The sequence below is a fragment of the Calypte anna genome, chromosome 7 (genome assembly GCF_003957555.1).
Source record: "Calypte anna isolate BGI_N300 chromosome 7, bCalAnn1_v1.p, whole genome shotgun sequence".
NCBI classification, from domain to species: Eukaryota; Metazoa; Chordata; class Aves; order Apodiformes; family Trochilidae; genus Calypte; species Calypte anna.
Window position 1 is genome coordinate 30,695,201 of NC_044253.1, and position 21,273 is coordinate 30,716,473.

Below are 21,273 nucleotides of genomic sequence, written 5' to 3' on the forward strand. Positions count from 1 at the left end.
AGGTTGTTCTGGGCACAGATGCAGTCACTGCAATTGGGGAGAGAGAAAGAGAAGACCAGTGGTAATGTTGAAGTCTTTTCCCTGCCACTGAGCTGTAGAAGTTTGTGGACTCAGCTCTCCCAATCACTGGGGATGAAGCTTTTCACAGTGGTAACAGAAGACCCAGCCATACTTTGGTGCTGCCTGTGTCCAGACCCTTTGTCTTGGGGGCTGGAAGACTGAAGCAGTTTCCAAAGAAGGTGGGGCATACTGAAGCACATTTACCTTGTCTGCTTGTCCTGTCTATCATGTTTTTTCTCATGAAGTTTCCTCTTATATGGGGAGGCAAGACAGCCTATGTTTCATTTCCAGCTAATGGAAGATCTGGGCAGGGGTTATAATAGAGGTGCTCTTCTTGCACCTAAACCACATAGGTGACAAAGCTTGAGTTTCCAATGAAAAATATTTTCTGGTTTATTCCTGTAGTTTCTCCACTTGAATAAAATGAGTGTTCTCCTCAAGATCTCTGTGCTGTGACCTTGAACAGTGGGCTGGGGTCTTCTCAGCTCTTCAACATTCATGTTTCACATATATTCCCCCCTAATTCCATCAGAAAAAAGTGATGTTGTCCTGGTTTTTCTCAAGTGTTTTCTCAGTCCATGAAAGTTCTCTTGGTGAGTAGCACAGAAATCTGGCTGGTTATGCCAAAGCTCATGTTAATTTTCCTCATGCTTACTCTTTGATTTTGGAATGTGTGTGCAGTGTGTGCAGTCGTATGAGAATTCACATCTACTCTTTTCTAGTCCCTATCTCAGCCTTTGGACACATTATGGTTCCCTTTGCCAAGGAAATGTGCTCTGTTAGGTGATGATCCAGCCATGAAACACAAATTGAGAGAATTCTTGGTAATTGTATATAGGCACCCTTTAAATTCCAGAAGTGTGAAATAAGATGCCCATTTCTGTCTAAAGAGCAATAAACAGGATGGTGTGAATTCCCTTCTTTTAAAAATTAAAAGTTGCCTCTTTCTGCATGAAAACAGCAAGTCTTTTTACACAGAAGAGGTACGAGGTCTGTTCATTTGGAGAGGAGTAGCTATTCTCTTTAAGTCATGGATGGTTTACAAGTTTCCAGGAAATAGTTGCAGTAGATTGAAGACCTTGTTTTGGTTAGCAACCAGATCTGTGCCAGGGGCAGAAGGCTCAGGAAAAAGAAGACAACAGGGTTTGGTTTTGGTGGTTTTTAATCTTATTCATGAGAAATTTGATATCCTGCAGTGTGTGTGTTGCCTTGTCCAGATAATAGCCCCTGAAGGGGAACAAATGTTTAATTAGTAGGTCTGCATACTGCTTTTAATTGTCTGTTCCTGGGTATGGCCTCTGTGTAGTGTGGTGTTGCACGTGTAGTGTTGTGAGGGCCCTCTCTCCCTGCACCTCTGGGAGAGTCTGGTGATCTGGCACCTGTGAAGAGTTTGCTTGAATGCAGAAATATTTTAGAACACACTGTTGGGCCTTAAATTCACACTGTGCCTTAATACTCATCACCTTTCAGATGTAGGCATGTCCTAGATGTGTGTAATAGTTTTACAGTTTAATCTCCCACAATTGGGTCAACTTTACCAGTTTTGACCTTGTTACCAGCACAGATAGTTTCTGGGTGAGTTGTAATACACCTCCATGCAGCTGTGTGGAACAGTTGGGAAGGGACTGGGGAGGTTTATCAGCTTTACTTGAAACCCCCTTTTTGCAAATTTCCTCTAGTTTAAATACACAAGCCTCTCTCTCCATCACTGTTAGGTATTATCCTTTGCATCATCTACTCTTCTAGAGTGTAGTATAATAAAATCTCCTTGTTGTGTCATTTTTTTTCAACAATAAATCTTTAAGAGCTTCACAAAAGATGCCAGCTGAAAAGGTACAAATGAGTTAATAAAATTATAGGCTGAAGAGGTGGAGAAAAGTTAGAGAAATTAGTCTTGGTATGTATTCATCTCCTATAAGTGGGAGGCAGTCAGCTTCATCATTTGTGGATATGACTTCAAGATGTCAGATTTTAGGTAGCTCTCAAGAGTTCAGAAAAATGATGTTCTGGCTTTGTATTTAATGGCCAGGCAGGAGATGACAGAATATGAAAGCTGTGTGTGTTTATTCTGCAGTTGCTTAAATTTGTGTAGTCAGTTGCACAACTTTGTTTCTCCAAAATTCCATGCCATTAAATGTGAATCCCAAAGCAGAGTGTTCTTGGAGTATAAATGCTATCACCAGTCAGCTGCCCCCAAAATATCTGCTATCAAATAGAAAAGGGTTGGCAGCTGGAGAAAAAGATGTGAAAATATCTGCAAGCCTGTACATCTATGGTGTATGTAAATACAAACTGAAGGCAATTCGAGTTTGGGTCACATATGGTAAAGATGTATAGGCTTGAAAAATACTAGAATCATGCAAGTCTCATGAGAGTTGTGCCTCTGCTGGAGGAAAAGCTATTAAACCACCACCCTTTTCAAATGTGAAAAGCATGGGAAAAAGTTGTTGGAAGCCAATCTCTTAAGTCTGCTGCTCGCAGGACCTACTTTTTGCTAGATGTTTGTGCAAAATCACCTTGCTAGTCAGACCAGACCAGACGTGGCTGGGGCTGTCCGCGTGTTACATGGTTTCAGGTTGCTGTCTTGCTGGTCTTGCTGTAAAGAGATACTTGCTTTTTTCTTCACACTTTCGAAGTGCTTAATTTATTTAATGTCATTAGTGCTGTTTTTACTTATATTTAGCTTCTGACTGGTAACCATTAAATATTTACAGAAAAATCGATAGTAGTGAGATTTTTGCTATAGTAAATATATATCACACATGAATTCAAAACCAAAGCAAGCTGCAGTGCATTCCAGGAAATAATCTATAATGATGCTCTGTAAAGTAGATGCTCATCTTTGTGTCAAAATGCTTTATCTCTGTCCCAAGTACAACCATGTCAGCAGTTGTACTGCCATACCCTGGCTGTTTTTTTTAACAGCCTAGTTAAAGTACGCAGTACAGTGCCTTAGAAAAAAAAGTAAAAATAGTGGTTTTGGTGTAGAAATGTGAATGATAATTGCAGTATAGATATCTGAGTCTTGGTAGTGACTGTGTATGGAGAGATTCCTAAGTTTTATGTTACATTGACAGCACCCCAGCAACAAGCTGCTGTGCTAGAAGAGAATTGTGTAAGGCACCAATTCTGCTTTGCTTATGGTGGTCACTGTCATCCATTCTGTTTTCTGAAATGTGAGGATGTTGTTCAGTGCCCCAGCTTGTCAGGTTTTCCTTACCTTTGCTGCAGCACCTTATGAAACCAGTGGGGTATGAAAGTTCCTTTGAGGAATTTCTAACGTGTCTCCTGTTCAGAGGTCAATACCAGGGTCTGGGTGGAGGTAAAACCAGCCCTGCATTTGGGAAGGGGAAAGTGATTTTGAAAGAAGCTGGCAATGTGGTGCCTGAAGATGGTGGTTTAAGTCTATTTAAAACCAATGCTTAGTTAGAAAAACAAGGACTGTGACCTTAAACTGGCCTAAGAGGCAGCCTAGAGTTCACTGGAGGAACATGGACAAATATACAAGAGACACAAAATGCCTGACTTGTGGGCAAGACTATTTCTTTCCCAACTTGTCTATCATTTTCTCATGTGACAAAATACAATAGTACTGGTAGATCATCAAGGAGATGATCTGAATTAATTGTTCTGGCCAGGTATTTAAAAGGGGGGAAGCTTCCTTACAAGCTGGTGACAAAACTTCAATTTATAATTATGACTGTAATAATTATAACTATAAACAATTTAATCTACTATAATGTAATATGGTAACATTTGCTGAGCTTTGGCTGCTTTCAGATAGTGAAAATGTGCTGGTGGTTGTTGGCTGGGATTCAGAAACATTTGTCAAAATTTTGTGCACTATGTGAACAACAAAATTTTGTGTGCATTAAGCAGTTATTAATTCTTTCCCTTTATATCCATCAGATAAAACTACAACTAACTCATTAACTAAAATTAATTGTAAATAAAACCGATCTGTTGTTGAGGAGGCTAATTAGAACAGTAATTGTGTAATGATGGTGTGCATTTAATTTCAAAATGCGGATTTAAAAGCTACTGCTGCTGGCAGAGAATAGAGCAAGGTGTTCCGAAATGAAGTGGGATGCTTATTGCTGTCATTGTCCTCTTTAAATAATACTGCCAGGATTGCCTGTGCTTTCAGTCTTATTAATGTCCCCTGTAGAGTGCTCAGGGGTGTCCTAATTCTGCTCACACTGAAGCCAGTGTTTAAACTGTTCTTTTACTCCGATGGGAAGGTGCTACTTGGCAGTGCTGGCATAAGATGTTGCATGCTCCTGGGTTTACTCCTGTAGCAGCGTATCTGCATGTCTGAGCTCAGGGAATACTGGCTGTGCTTTGGGATTTGCTACTGACTTGCCATGGAGATAGAAGGGGAGTTTCAGGCCAACAAAACAGAATTGTGACTCAACAGTTTAAAACTGACTGAGCGAGCAATTTTCCATGCAGTTTCATTACAATATCTTTTGCCCCAAGGATTATTTACGATAGATTAATTTCCAGGAGTCTTTCACTGCTGTATGTAATCTGGAATTTTAATAAGAAAGGAATTGTTTAAATAGGGTAGTGTGCTTCTTATCCCAAATTGCCTAGTCTTAATGGTAAAATTAGCATCATTGGTAAAATTAGCATCACTATTACAAACAGTGGTTTTCCTTGCTGACCTGTATGGCAATTCTTGATTATTTTTTTTGTAAATATGTTATAAAAAATATGCTATTATGATGTGGGGGGGGTTGTGGTTTTTTGTTGGTTTTTTTTATCATAGTATGTTTTAATAAACTGCTATTTGAATAATAAATGGACACTGGATATAGACTACGACTTGCCTTTTCTCACCATTTGTAAGCACTCTACTTATTTTGGTTTGTTTTTTTTTTCCTTCTCACTTGACTTAGTGGGAATTGCAGAACTGAAGCATTGACTTGATCTTGAGTGTTGCTATTAATCAGACTTGAAGGGAATACTGAGCATAAATACATTCTACCTATTTTATTTTTAACTTTTCCTCTGCCAGTGTTGCGTTTTTTCTCTTGTGCTTCCTGGTTGATGGGGAGAAAAACTCTACGAGCATGTTTTAGTTACATCACTAATATTAGAACTGAGTAATAAGGTGGCTTTGGCAGCAATCTCATATATAAATTGTTGGTGAGCAGATGGCTCACCAAGTTGGCATGCCAACTCCAAAACTTTCACAATCATGAGTCAAGTTTAAAATCGCAAGATTACCTTACATGCCATGAGATTATTTTTTTTGTGTGTATTTGTTAAATAAATGTAGTTCTCAACGTACCTTCCTGCTCCTGAGCTGTGTTTTTGCACAGAACCATGGGTTTTCAGCCATCCCTGGGAATGTCTTTTTTTTGTCTCTTAATGAAGGCGGAGTCTCTTGTAGTCACTTACCTGAAAATCTTTCTCTTAAGAAAAAAACAGTAAGTATTGGGGTAGGACCCAGAAAAGTGAGGTTTGGCAGTCCTGGTTAATGTCAAATAGTTCAGGTGATTTTGAGATCACAGTTACACTTTAAGCAGCTCTTGGTTTGTAGGCACAATAATTTGCTAGAAATAATGTGCTGGCATATGTAATTCTGGAAATGCAAATCTGCCAATTTGTTTGTTTCCTGAGTGCAGGGTTTAAGTCATTAGGGGCATATAGTACAGATTTTACATTTTGAAAGGCAAGAGTATTTTCTGTAAGCAAAATGTAGCAATAAGAAAAGAATGCTGAGCTGGAGTGCTCAGATACTCTCACTGTGCACAGAGACTTCCAAAAGGGTCAGCTCTTGATCCACTTGAAAATATAGACAAATATTACTGGAAAGATTTTTTTTTTTTCCTTTTTTGTCTTTTTGAGTTATTCCTTCAACTAAAATTAACACGGTGTATGCGGGTTATAATGCATTGTGGGACCTGTTACAGATAGATAATTAGATCTTCTTTCTTAATGATTCCACACAAAGTATGCTTTTGTAAATGCTAAACAACTGCATTTTGCCCTAATCCTGTAAGTGGTGCCTGCAGCTCATTAGTGTGTGTTCAATTTAGGCCCAGATTTTTTGGAAATGTCTCCTGTTCTGGTCCTGATTTAGCAAAGCTCTTAAACAGATGATTAACTTCCATTGGCTTTAATAGGACTTAAGCACATTCTTAATCAGGACTATTGTGTCAAATCATGTCTCTTGGTGACAGTCAGAACAACCTGACAGAGCCATAGAAAAAATATCTGTAGGTTCTCCTTAAGTTTAAATTAATCATGTCTTTTACTTGTGAAGCATTTTGTTTCAGAATCTGCAGCTCTGTAGATTTTTTTTTCTTTTTTTTTTTTTTAACAAATGGTTATTGTCACAACCTAATTGTATGTATAAAGTTTAAAGATTTTTAACTAGCTTGGCAGGAGGCTGTTTACATCAAATCTGCTCAATACACCTCTTTGAGATGGAGAAGAAGAAAACAGGCATCTGAGAGTGCCTTGCTAGAATATAAATGTCAGTGCTGATATATATCTATGATAGAAAATTTGTGTGGGAGTAATAATTTAGTAATAAAATAGGTCAAATTAATTCTTATGCTGAAGGGGATACCTTACAATAACCATTTTGTAATTTTATGTTTGACAGTTTGCTCTGCATTATGTGGATAGGTGGAGCTGAGATAATGTAATCCATTTCCAATTGTAAACAACATTGCTTTAAGAGCTGCTGTAGTAAGATGCATGTTGGCTGACTTTAAGTTGAAAGGTAATTGCCTTTGAATATTAATGTGCATGTGGGGATTTTGTTTTTAATTCTGGGATTTCATCTTTGCCTTATAGAAAGAAGCCCTGGAGAGGCCCTTGTTTTCCCAAACCCCACTTTGCTAATTGAAGCTGATGGCAAGTGTTGTACTTTGGGTCCTTTGCTTTTATGAGGCTTGTGTACCTTGTAGAATGCTGTTTTCTTCTTTTGTGAAACACCTTTTCAGTATGTAAGTTTCTTCTGGAGAGGCTTTTTCTGTCCTAGAGCAGGTACATCTGGTTCCTGGGCTAGGGGAGGATATACAAGTTGTGAGAAAGGGGAGAAGTTGCTGTGCTAATTGAAGGAGAGCCCCTTGGAGAAATGAGAGTTAGGGTGCTGATCCTTTGCTGTAGAGCTTCCTCAGGAATAATTTATCTGATCCAAATCTGATTCTTTGTCTAGTTTCACATGCTTTTGGAACAGACCCCTATTAGTGGGGCAAGTTTTAGGTAGCAAAATTGTAATCTGGGGGAAGATCAGCTGGCTGCATTTGTGTGTGACATTGTTGTGTGGAAGGCAACAGCCAGATTACAATGAATTTGAACCTCGTCTTTCCAGGTAAATTCTAGCACTTGGCTTCTAGGAGCTATTCTGTAAGCTTACAACAAGACTCAGCACTGGCTGTCATGGGGTTGGTGTGGAGCAGGGTGTAACTGCAACTCTGCTCCAGAGCAGCCCTGCATGAGCTGGAAGACCTGTGGTGTGCTGGGTTTTAACCTGTGTGTGTATTATTGGCACTGGATGGATGGGTTGTCATTAGTGAGGATTGTTTAAAAGTATCATGATTGACAAGTGCCTTACATGTCCTTTTAGCAGAGATGACTCTTTCTAAGGCATGCATTCAAAGCAGAGTTCAGTGTGCCTTGTTCTCTGTGGCAATGCCAGCAGTTTTTGTAAAAATGAAAAACCAAACAACAAAATGAGGTATTTTTAGCTTGGATTGATTCACTGATCCAGTTTACTGCATGGTCACACACAGTGAGTTGGTGGTGTCTGAGCAGGGCAGGGAGCTCCCAGTGCTGATGTTTCTGCAGAGGCAAAGGTACACTGAGCTGTGCTAACGCCTGGAGCTACAGATCTGTAAATTGGGTTGGCCAAGGAGGCAGCTAATTGGCTTTTTTACTGCCTCTGCCCCAGTGCCAAGAGTGGTCACCCCTTGCAGAGAGAGGAGTGCAGAAGCCGAGAGGCACTGGCTTCACAACCAGCTCTTTTGCAGATCACCTTTAGCTCATGGCTCACAGTTGGACTATAACCTCATATAATGTCACCAGTTAAACAGTGGGCTGCAGATGGGTGGTGTGATGGGTGGAAACCACTAAACAAAGGCAGACTGGAATCTTCCACATTCCTGCACCTTGTGCAAACTTTCGTGTATTGAGGTTTTTTGGTTTTTTGTGGGGTTTTGGTGTTGTTTTTTTTGTTTTATGTTTTGGTTTTTTTTTTTTTGGTGGTGGTTTTTTTTTTAATTTCCATAGTGCCTTGTCTCCAGTGACCTGGTCAGACACCTCTTGAAGTCAAGGGGGGAAGTCCTTGTGGTAATTCTGTCATTTTTGCAAAGTGATGCTGCTTGTAGCAAGGCTGTTGTAAATGTGCCTTTGCTAAAAACTTAGCTACAGAAACATTTGACTGTAGGCTGGTAAGCAGGAAAAGTGAGCGTGTGTGGGTTTGTCAATGTTGCCTCTTAAGGAGTCTCACTTTATGCTGGGGCTGCTTCATTACTATGATAAAAATAACATAAATGATTCCAGTAACTAATTGTTCATTAATGGATCAAGAATTGTTTTGAGGGCAGGCATTTAAAGAGTCTGTTTAATCAAAGTGAACTGCAGGTATGTCCTGTGGCTATTGCAAACTTTGTTTTATAATAGCATGTATTCCTCAGTAGCTTTTTGCCATGCTGTAATGTGGTTGGAGTAGGAGAAAGAGAAAACTGGCCATTTCCCGGCAGATAGCAATAAGTTTCTACTCAGTCAGAATGCTCCATACAGTGTGATAGGTTTATAATTATTGTCCTAAGATTGATGTTTCTGGAGGGGAGTGTAAATTTGTGCAGCAGTAATCCATTAAGAAATCAATAACCATTCCATCCTGAAATGCTGTTTCTCTACAACATTATAAATACACACCAAAGATTTGAAACACTGCTTGTTTCCCTTTCTTTGCCCTCTTCCTCTTGCTTCCCTGAACTCTGAGTTCAACCTCCTTTGCTGTGTTGGAGAAGCAATTATGTGGTAGGACTCTTCTGTTGCAAAAACAAGGGTGATAGTATTAGCATAATCCTGAGAAACAGTAGAACTACTTAGTGTGAACTTTGCTTTCTCTCCAGTTCTCTTTCAGTCTCAGGGAAATTCCCTCTCTGCCTCAGTTTCATCACTGGTGGATGAGGATGATGAAGATTGATGCCTTGTTTCTCTGTAGGGGACTGTGGAGAAGAAGCATTGTATGAGTGCAAAGTAGTGGTATGTGAACATTTCCTCACTCCTCCTCCTCGTTCAGTCTTGGTTCTTCATGTATCAGTAGAGAGGTTTGAACTGTTAGATGCCAGCGTGTCCTGCAGGACTTCTCTTTTGCTCTGAATTCTCCCCACTAGGGCAAACACATTCAAAAAATGCTGCTGTAAGTTATCCCCTTGTCTAGAGTGCTGGAAACCTACTTTATCACAGAATAAAGGTGTTTGTAGCTGATAAATAGTACTGGAGACTCAGAGTAATATTTATGTCTCTTGGTGGAAGGCTAAGTTATATGGAGCAAGGTGCTGGGGCTGTATGGTTTTGATCTTGCAAAGAAAATTGTGGACAGGAAGGGTGATAATATTACCAAGCCACAAAACACTGCATACTTAATGACATTTACTGCATTTTCTTTTCTTTCTTCCTCTACTGCCTTTTTCTGACTGCTGGTTGAAAAATCAGTTTTAATGGAAAAAACTCCATTTTCTGTTCAAGTTGAAATTATTATTATTTCTAGCCAGCTTTACTATTGATTGAAAAATGAGGCAAACTTTCATGACAGTTGTATTTTGTATCCATGGTATTTGTTGTCTAGGTCTAACTTCATTCCCTCTTTTTGTCATCTATTACAATAAAAAGCATTCTTGGCCTGGGGTGGGTATGGTAACTCACTACCTGCCTTTTACTTATCTGAAGACATTGTCATCTAGCAGATGAATGCACACAGATCTTTTCAGTTTTGAGAGGTCTCACGGACTCTTAAGTGAGACCAAAGCATTTGTCACTTTTTTTGACTTTTAAGAACCTCAGGTTAAGAGGCCATGAACCCCCATACTAACTTACCTAAACCTCCCTCTTGCTCAGAAGCTGGTAGTATATGAGTTTAGTGAGGGGTTGGCACTCTGTGGGTGTTGACTCCTTTTTTAATTAAATATGTTGCAGCTTGTGTCACTTCTCTATTGGCACAAATACAGATCAATGGCTTTTACACATTAACACGGATCTTCATTTTGAAAATCACATAATTTTTTTCTGGTCAACTTTTTATACAGAAGCAGCAGCTGACTAACAGCTGATTTTTCTGCAACGATTTGTTGAAGCATTCCTGCAAATGGCGTACGGCTTTTCAGCAAAATAGGAAGACTTTATCATATTTTTTGGGTTTTACCCATTACCATTTTTTTCCAGTGGTTTGCAGAATGATGGTGGGTGCTAAAAAGCCCAATATCAGCTCACAGGATGCCGAGTTTAACAGATGGGGCTGTATTAACTCTCACCTGCTTTTGTCTTTACTTCACAGGTCTCTATTTAGAATTACCTGTGAGAAGTTATTTTCCAGTGTGGTTTTCTAAGACAAAACCTGTTGGTTTGGGTTTTTTGCTTTTTCTTGTTGCTCTGTTTTCTTGTACTACTGGAAGCTCACCAGCATGTCTATACCTTGTGTGAATGTGTATCTAGCCACTGGCTTGAACAACAAGTTCCAGAAATTGGTGTAAGTGGCTCTTGGGAAGGAAAATTCTTCAAAGAAATGCTTAACAAATTGAACAATTAAGAGATGCCATCTCAATCAATATGTTAGAGTTAACTGGCTGTGTACAAAGCATTTTTAAACAACTTCCCTGAAGACTTTACATATTGGGCTTAGAGTGCCTTTCTAGTGAGGCTGGACTTTCAAAGGCACTTTTTAGAAGAAAGTGCATATTTTCAGTTGTTTGGTGTTTTTACTTATTTCCAGAACCATTTTATATTGTAGCTACGGGTCTTGCTGAGTAAATTTAAGACTGTTTAGTAAAAGCTTCATGTTTTGGTTTGTTTTTTTCTTGTGTGTGTATGTGTGAGCCCCCCCCCAGGAGTATCCTGTGCTGCTCTCTTAAACAGTCGCCAGCCACTCGCAGCCCATGGGCAATGAACAGTGCTGCAAATGGATTGTATTCATGTCTCCATGTTGCCTCATTTTTCTATTTCTCCTGCTGTGACCATTATCTCCAAGTCTCCTAAGTGAAGCATGTTGACTGTAAGCCATGTGTTAGGGCCAACTAGCCTAACCTGGTAGTTCAACTTTGTGTTTGTGGATGGGTCGTAATTGGCATAATGGCATAAACCCTATTGGAATTACAAAGGGAATAAAACACCAAGCCATCTCATCAGTTCTATGGATAAGGTTCAGAAAAGATGTTTCATCTGAAGGTCTCAAGGCCTTCTTTAATGATGAGCAAGCGTTGTCCTCTGTACTTTCAGAGGATGGAGGTGGGAGAAGAGCTTACCCTCTGTTCTAGCAAGAGCCATCTGCCTATGGGATGCCTTCCTTGGTAGATTATAGGCCTGACTTTTAGAAGCTACATGGATTGCTAGACAGTTTTAAAAAGAAGTCAAGAATACTTGAAGCTGGACTCTTGAAGAGTTGTTCCTAACTGATTTGGTCAATGACATGTAAGTGAAACAGTGACTGAGCCACAAACGAGCTGAAATTATTGTCTTCCGGCTATGAGTTCACTTCACCAGACAAGTGTTTCTTGCTCTGTGGGTTGTGTAGAAGTGTTAAATGTCTGCAGTGAAGCTCCCTCATTCTTCCTCCTTATCCCCAGACCCCCAAATGTCATGTCTAAAAGTCAAGGTAAACTGTGAGAAAGGAAGAAAAAGTCTCTGTATAAAATCAGTCAAATTATGTAGTTTAAAGCAAAATACTTCCTCTTCCTTAAATGCTTGTTCTGGAAATTGTTCTTCCCTTTTGCCCAACAAAGATCCTCACCAAGACACGTAAGCTGAAGGGGTGGTATAGTTCTCAAATCATCTGAGCAATGCTCTATTTGAATGGAGAGATGTTGACAAATCTTGTTCTAATTCTCCTTGTCTCTGCTATGAAAAGGAGAGGGGGGGGAGTAGATCATTGAGTAGGTCTATCTTCCTTTCAGCAGGAGCTGCACATGATAGGATTATTAGTATTTCTAAACTAAAGCCCCTGACAGATCCTTGGATGCTTAAAGCTGTTGTGATGCTTTACCAGATGGTTCAGAAACTCAGACTGGAATATTTCATTGGCTGGTGCTGAACAATGACATTTCAAACCCACACGTTCTTTTGGAGTTTAATTTTCAGGAGGATTAGAGTTTTTTGGGATATGGGCTGTCTCTTTCCATATATATGCTTCCCACCTTATGTAGTTTAGATGCTTTTGCAATGTGTTGATAATTCACCAAAATACTTACTAAATTGTAGTTTGTACTTACTTAGCTGTATACCTGGTCCAGCAAAGTGCACAGAGGGTAAGTGTACAAGTTGTTGCCTCTCCTAATGCAATGAGCCAACTGCAACTCTTTTGTATCTGCAACTGGATCTGATAATTGTGTGACCAGGTGATGATGCTGAAACATGCCATTTTTGATCCTGTATTCCTCTGTTCTTTTCACTTTCCCAGTCATGCCTTTGAAGCCCCAGTCCCACAAATACTTATGCATATACATAACTTGTATCGAGCGGAGTGTTGATGTTTATTCCTGTTAGGTGTTGAGCTGTTCAGTCCTGACTCTACAAAGTACTTTGAATGAGACCCTGCTGCTCTAGGGGAGAAGATCAAAGGAAATTGGTTGGATTTTACTCCCTTTCAGTCCCACAGCAGGTTGAAAAAAGGATGGTGTGCCCCTGGGGCGAAATTTAAAAAAAAATTTGGGGCCTGCCAAATTAGTCAGTCTGCCCTGGCTGCCCACATGACTGTCCTGGTTAGAACCAGGACCTTTCTGCTACTTCTGAACTGCCCTGAAGCAGGGATGGGAACATTGCTATTAGACTCCTAAATTCCTAAACTTCTAAATTCCTTAGGGCAAAGATTGCTGTTTTGTTGTGTGTAGATATATGGGGTGGTGGTAGGTTACTGTGTAAAAATATAAGTGCACAAATAACTTTGGGATCAGGGAAAGGATTTGATCTTAGGTTTTGAGGAATGGCAAACTTATTTATAACCCTCCTTTATGCAACGTTATTAATGCTCAGTCTACAGAGCAGTGAATGAGGATGCTTTACTGATAAGTCTGAGAGGTTTAGGTTTTTTCTGCCTTTTCTTAGCTCTGACAACTCTAAGAGAAAACCATCAGTGAGGAAAGAGTTTGGTAATGTTGAGAAGAAAAAGGACCTTTTATATGTTACACAGGTACTTTCAGTCTTACTGTTACCTATATGATTCGTTCCATTTGCACAGTATTAAATAATGTGCTTTTTTCTGTTGAACAAATATTCCCTTAGCTTGTCACCAAAAAAAAAAGCTGACACATGTTCATTCTTCATTTGGGGAGTACTGCATCTGTCGACACTTCAGACATAATCAGTTTAGATTTCAGCAGCTGATTAGTGCTCACCTCTAACCAAACTGAGAAGCTGCTCCTCCAAATGGTAACAAATAATATTGTAATTAGTTCTCTGCAAAATGATAGCAGGAGTCCTAGCTGAAAGCTACTGATCTCAGAGGCCTTTCTGTTCTAGTCCACTGGCTTTACAGACTTTTGTGTCAGCATTTATGCCGAGCTTTTATTCCCCCTGCCTCAGAATACCTCACAGAGCACTTAATTATGCACCTGAAGATGGGCATTAGGCACGCAAGAATATTCTAAACAGTTATGAACGTTTCATTAGTGCCAGTTAATTTATGTATAATTATCAAACTAAGAGCAGGAAGGCAAGGGCAGGGCTCCATGACTTATCCTACAGCACTTGTAGATGTTAAGTGTCCCTGTGAAGCTATTTGACCTGGTCAGCTGGTTTGCTCTCACACACGGGTTTGCTCAAACTTGGAACCCCCAGAGTGAATGGAGCAGAAAAGAAAGGGAGGAGGACACTATGGAGAGCAACTGCTCTGTTCTCCAGTGACTGGCTGGTTGTGACAGCACCAGGTTTTACCAGGAAGTTTTATGCTTTTCTGAGTCTGATTAGCCAGTAAGAAAAACATGCCCATCCCTGTCTATTAAACTCTGTGTACTTCCTCTTAGCTAAGGCTATTTTACACAAGCCTGGGATTTTTAAAAAATAAATACATGTCCACGAAGACATAATTTTATTAAATACCACTCAGAGGGATGGCACAGTGTAGCCACTGGCATTTCTCAGGACAAAAGTGACTTGGGCTGGATTAGTGTGACCTCAATAGTACAAAGAACTGAGGAAATAAAAGGGGGAGAGAGAATGGGGGGGCAATGCCTTATGATGCCTTCAGGAACATGTGCAACCAAAGCTGTCCAAAGGCAGGCTGAATAAGCTTAACACCAGAGTACAGAAACACCCAGTAGTTCAAAAGGGAAGTTTTAAAACATGAATCGGCTCTTCAGCTTCAATAACTGTTTAAAACCCTGCTTAAGACTGAAATGGAGAAGCTATTTTAAAACATTAATTGACTGTAACAGAAAAATCACTTAAATAACAGCAAAAGTGCTGCCTCAATATTTGCTGCTCAAAATTTTAAAGAATGAGTAGCTACTAAAATTGGGATGTTGCAGTCAGCACCTAAAAACAGAGCTTGTCACTGAAAATGCATTATTGCTCTAGTTGTTGCTTTTTCTGTTGGTACAGGGGTATTTTCTTCAGTTTATTTGGGGTTCAGTCAAAGCATGGCTAGGACATGGAAAAGTTAGATTTGTTCTCCTCTGCAAGCTGGTGACTAAAAACTGGTTTTAGAGGTTGACCAATTCCAGTTTTCAGTCACGGTAAAATTGAGTTAAATAATCAGTTTAAAAATCATCTAGGAAATGAAGCTGTTAATTATATATTAATGTGTGAAGAAATATGTGAATAAATTAATTTTAAGCTTTTTTAATAAGTGCACAGCATATCCACTGAAGAGGAAAAAAAGAAGTGCCTGATCTACTATAAAGCTCATATTCATTTGCAGAATTTCTGGTCTCTGTGGCTTATAGTTTTTGTTTAGAAAAATACTGAAGTCCAAATGTGAGACAAGGTTAAGCTATGTTATAAATGACTGGGACTCAATAGTCTGTTAATAGTTTAATAAAATTGCAATAAGCAAAACCACTGGATGCTTGGGGAGAACACTTTATAATTATTTCACATGAATTCACAAACACACATATATTACAGCTACAATATTTACCCTGAAGTTTCTTGGTTGCTTTGTTTAAACCCCATTTTTATAAGGTGATTAAATCACTTGATTATTAATTGATTCACTGTGTCTTTCCTTTAATAAAATGTGTTTATCTTAAAGACAAGAAACATAGCATAACTCATCTATCTAGGTTTTGGTAGAAGAGCTGATACGCTGTTACTGACGAAGTTCTTAGTTAAACTAGGAAAATGGGGATTGACATAGCTGTTATAAAGTGCAGGACAAAATGTCTAAATGGAAAATCACAGCAGGCTATAATATATTGGAATTATCAGACTACAAGAAGGTTGCAAACTCCTGCAGGTTCAGTCTCAAAATGGATTTGTTTCAAATATTTTTAATGAATGCCATTAAAAACGAGGAGGTAACTGATCTATCTTCCAAGTCGAATCAGAAGGCAATTATCAATGTGAAAAAGAATCAGAAAATTGTACGTAAAGGGTTGATGTGCTTGAGCAACGAAAATGAGATGTAAGGGATGGCTCACGGTGCACAGACACACAGGGACTAATAAAACTTTCTGTTGTAAGCTGTATGCCTGAAAATGAGAGGAGTAAAAAGTTCTGAATGTTTTTGGGTGACACAAGATGCCTGTCAGGTGCCAACTTGATAAAGCTGCAAAAAGGCACATGCCATGGTGTGGTATTGCAGGTAAAGAGTTTCCAGTCAAGAAGGGAAATGTTAAGAGTGTTTTACAAGCCTGAGAACCAGGGTAGCTTAACCCACTCAAAGGTCTGCACTTCATGGACCAGATTTCTTTCATTTCATGAATTCCCCTCTTAAAAGAAGTTCAGGAGTTTCTCCTCTCTATCAAGGACTAAAGGTGTATTCTGCCAAGTCTGATGTGCCTGGTACATTGAACCTTTTGAAAGGACATGGGATTGGGCCTGTTGAAAAGTACTGAAGGGGGCAAATACCAGAGCAGGTGGCAAGCTATTGGAATTTACAAAGTTGTCATGAGAAGCAGCAGACAACAAATAAAGCAAAGTTAGTGTTTTGCTTCTGCCAGAATGTGGGCAGGAGTCTGACACATTTCTAAATGGGATCATATGGCATGAGGCCTGACAGAAGAGGGCTGAAAGTCACGTAGGGCAACGAGGCACTTCTTTGCTTTATAGAGGTCACCAGGCAGGACACAGAATTAGAGTATAAGCAATGCTTTCCATATATTTCAAAATTCTTACTCAAAGGTTGATGGCAGTCCTGCTCCACTCTGAAGTCCAAGCCAAAGCCTGATACACAAAGTCTTGCTTTTCATGAGCAACAGTTCAATCGTGCAGCAGCAGCAATGTAATTTCTATGTAGTTTTCATGACTTTCTGCAACTCTAGTGTCAATTTGCTGCCCTGTTGATTGACATGAGCTTGATGAGGAAAGCCTGACTTTTCTGTGGACCTATACTAGGTCTACAGCAAGGAAGCAATTGAAGCAATTGACTGGAAGAAGACATGAGAGACCTGGAGGCATGGTTGAGATCCATTTAGTTACATAAGACGTGCTTCATATTCTACTATAGACCTGGGGGAGCTTGTAGTTAGTGAGAACTCAAGTCTGTTTTGTTTTTGGTTTGTTTGTTTGTTTCAGGTTTTTTGTTTCATTTTTTGGTGGTTTTGTTGTGGGGTTTTTTGTTTTTATTTTTTTGCTAAAAGGCAATGCAATGTAAAAATGACAGTCTTCAGACATCTGTGTTTTCTCCTTATGGGAGGAAGGTGAAAGGAGAAAAATTATCTTACTGAGCAGCTGTGGAAAGAGTCTAAGGGTGCAGCGTTTTGGCACTCTTTAGTGTTGCTCTCATTAGCTATTGGTACCAAGGTGACTTCATTTTGCAATAATAACTCTGGCTACCCAAACTTGAGGCTAGCCATGCAGCAAGCTAAATATTTTGAGGAGGGAAAGAAGGACATTTTAAACAACCCAACCCTATTCCTAACAAATATAATTAAAATATGTGGGTTTTAGTCAGACATTTTCTTTGTTTCATACTCCTGTATTTAATGGACTTTCATATTATTTTCTGTATCCTTATACGTGAAACCTAATTTTGTAAAGTTAGATGAAGTTTGAGGATTCAGTGTTCCTTGCTGGCAACATGTGACAGTAGGTGTGGAGTCTGAAGACTTTTTTGTAGTTCTTTTTTCTACTTGCTTTATTGAGGGCATGCTTAGGCCCATCTTAAATTTTAAATAAATGGCTGATAGCAGAAACCATTCATTTTGCTTTTGGAAATGTTTGTTGTTTTTATTTAACATAATACTCAATAGTAAACCATTGCTTGGTTTCTTTTCCTATAGATTTATCACATGCAGAAAAAGAATACTGTTCTTCTGTAGTCTATTTGAATTAATGCATTCACTCCTGTGATCAGAATTTCATTTTAGAATCTGCCTCTCCTCTACTACAAAATAAGGCTGCAATGTCATTTCTGTCAGACAACGTATGCTGCCTGGATAGTAAGTGAGAGAAGGGGTTAATTGGGGCTGGCTGACTGGACGTTTTGGACAATAGTTGGCCAGTGGTTTGGATTATTTTACAAAAAAGAAGTTACAGTGTCTGGTAAATGTGCATTCTAATGCCAAAACAGTCCAGGATGTATTTTCAAAGCAGTGTTCACTAATCCTGTTAACGAATAATGGGATTTGTGCATGTACCTCCCATGAGCTGCTTTGAAAACATAGCCTTAAGTGTCAGAAGTTTTTTTGGACACAAGTTTAAGACTTAATGTATTCTTTATAGACTAAGTTACAGGCATTTCCTAATGCTCTTGGCTTTCATTGTATCAGAAGTACATATTAGAGGAAACTACTACAAGTGAATCAAAAAACATAAAAAGCACTACCTAAAAACTAACTTTTTATGCAAGTTATTTATTTCTGGGCTGTCTGCTATGACATTGAGAGACACTGGGCTTTTCTAGGAGATAAATAAATTCATTGTATTTATGTAGGAGACTGTATCTGTAGTGCTTTTCAGGAGAAAGGCTATTCTAACCACCCTTGCCTCAAGGTAGCTTGTCTGTCAAACCTGAACAATAAGAAATTGCAGATGTATGTATATGCATTGAACATAATGTTGGTGTTTCAGTGGGTTTTGCTGGGGCTAAGATTCACCACAGATTAGTACCTGCTTACCCTGAGGTTTGTTCTGGGAATGTGATAATTAATTTTCTCATGGACAATGTAACAAGGATCAGTTCTTGCAAATATGCTTTGGTGTCTCCACCTATTTCCACTTTTGGATTACTATCTCTACAAGGGCTGCTTGATACGAGAGAGGAAAGGCATATTTTAGTTGAAAACTATTACTGAGTTTTATCTGTTTCCTTTAAATGGAAGACTGAACATACTGTATCTTCTTTCTCTCCTTTTTTTTTTTTTTTTTTCTGGAGGCAAGCTGAAAAATAGCACCTGGGGTCTATGAGCACAAAGAGACCTCAGTTTAATACAGTGTCTTTTGCACTAGCAGTATTAATAAGGCCAGACAGGTCCAGGATTTATTTGTGCCCGATGCCTGCAGTGAAACTGAAGAAAGTGAAGCAGTTGACTTGGGAAATTTCTCTGCTTCGTGGCTTGTAGACACAGATGTCATCCTCTGTTCTCAAGGTTGTCCTATGGAACAGTCAGATGGCAAACATCTGTGATATGTTAGAGAAGCCCACAGTTGCAGTTCAAGAGTTGGATATTTTGAGAGGCCAGAGGCTTTGCTAATATTTAGCTGGATGTAGGAAATGCTGTGTGGTAGGAACGGTAAATTTCCTTTTTCTCTTAAACCCTGTCATCTGCAGCATTTGAGGTATCGACCTTGGTGCAAATGAGCAAAGCTGATGTTTTTGTCTGCTTTGTGGTAGTGGAACTAGCAAAACTGAGGACACATTAGGGAAAGGAGGCAGGGTTCTGGAATAATTTTATTTTTCATTTTACTCCTTTCCTGAAAAATCAAGATGATCGCTGTCTTTTACTCCTTCTGAGCTGAAGCTGGATTTCTGCTGCTGGCTTTTCAGCAGAAACTGGTCCAACACAAACCAGTTGATCCAAGAGCTTGGGTGGATTCATATTTAGTAAGTCTCCTCTAATCTCTTTTTTTAAAAAAATATAACTTTTTTTCCTCCAAGTTAATTTGCCTGAGTTAGGCAGGAATTGAAGCAAATCTGTTTACTTCTGTTCTTGTTTTTACACTGTTTCTTCTTTTCTGGACCTTTTACCACTGTGACAGTTGGTGTGTGAATTATGTCTGTCCCTCCTGTACTGATAAAAATTTCAGAAAGGTCTCCTAGAAATTGTCTCTTCTGCTGCGAATCAACCTGTCTCCTTCAGTCGTTCTTCATAATATATGGGGTTTGGTATTTGGCATTTTCCTGACTGCTTTTCATAGAACGGTTTTTGGGATATTAATAATATGCCCTTGAGGAACTGTATTGGTATTTATGCAAGTTAATCAATATGGGTATTCAGTAAATGTCTCAGATCTGACTTTGGTAGCTTACTAGTGAGTTAAACAGTTATGTGCTTGTTTACCTTCGGGTAATCTTCTCCCTGTTCACCAGGAATCTGAAGATGCTAGCAAGCCCCTTTGTCTCGTCCAAGATCTGAGTGTGCTCCTAAGAGCCTTGTTGAATGAAGCATTCTAGAAGAATAAACACACACTTTGCTTTTTTTATTGGTTCTTGTGTATTGTACTGGAATTTCTTAGCCGTGTTTCTGCTGGGATTCCCCAGGTAAAAACAGAAGAGTGTTTCCGTCTTTGCTCTTTTAGCCATGAAACACCATCTTTAGCCATGCTGTCTCTCTCTTACTTTCTAGACCTTTTCTAATTTCCAGAACAAACAACTTTGTGACCCATGTAAATGCAGCCTTGTCGTTTTTTCAGTCTTGACCAATCTACTGGGTTGTGGTTTTGAGCACTTGTGTGTACCAACCCCCTGTCTGCAACTCTTAAGGCACACATGGCTGACTACTGATGTAGTTACTTCAGGCTCACATCTATCAAATATTATTTGATGTATGATGCCTGTTTCTTCACTGATGTAGTCCTGTTTCAATTTAGTTTAATTATTTTGCACTTTGGCAACTGTAACATGATAAGCAGATGTAAGGCACTGAAACATGGAAGGGAAGAGTGAACTAAAACCACATTATGGACTTACACTTCTGCCAAACACATAAATAGGCAAGAAGAGCCTGTATAAATAAATGAGTACCTATGTATTTTTTAAGAGGTTTAAACTGACCTCTGGAGTGGTTGTCTTTTGATTTCATTCCAGCCTGAAACATTTTCACTTTTGGTACCCTTTGGCTCCTGCTCTAGACTGTGTTTACTATAGAGACTCCTACTTTAGATCTTCCAAAACTCTTCACCTTAGCTGTTGCTTTCTGTTGCAAAATCTCCTAATGCTTTTTAGTGCTCTGAGCACACAATATCCCCTGAAATGTCTTCATCTCACTGAAGTGCTGTCCCTGGGGAACTCCAGAGGCTTTGCTAAGCATGACCTCTTCTGCCTCTGTCCAACCACCACAGTCTTAAGCACATGGCTTATCACGTTCTTCTAGTGTTTCATTCTATTAATGTGCAATTTCCAAAACTTTCTCCTAGGCTCTTTTTTCAGCATTATGGCTACTAATAATACTAATGTTGCCACTTACCCCTTGATATAAAGTGATACTAAACCAGACTTTTCCAACATAATTCACTGAAAAGTAAGCTTGTGCTGTAGAAATATTGGGTGACAGCAGCATTTTTGTGATGTACTAAAATTAAGCTACTTTTTATATAAAAGGTCATATTCCTTTTTAAATTTTGACATGGATAAAAAAGTTTTTGGCTTGGTACTTGTGGGGATGGGAGTTTGTTGCTTTTTTTTTTTTTTTTTTTTATGGTATTATCTAAGTT

The 21,273-nt window shown here is 39.1% G+C and overlaps 1 protein-coding gene across 7 annotated transcripts in view; it reads left to right on the forward strand.

Annotated features, from left to right (window-relative positions):
• The window catches only part of IKZF2 (IKAROS family zinc finger 2), a 109,024-nt gene that overhangs the window by 11,294 nt on the left and 76,457 nt on the right, over positions 1-21,273 (forward strand). The window contains exon 1 of one of the 7 annotated variants that reach the window (XM_030454161.1): positions 8,327-8,370. The exons of the other annotated variants lie outside the window; for them this stretch is intronic. The gene's annotated coding sequence lies outside the window, so the exon portion shown is untranslated. Of the gene's footprint in view, positions 1-8,326; positions 8,371-21,273 lie in introns of those variants that run through there. 7 annotated transcript variants of the gene reach the window in all.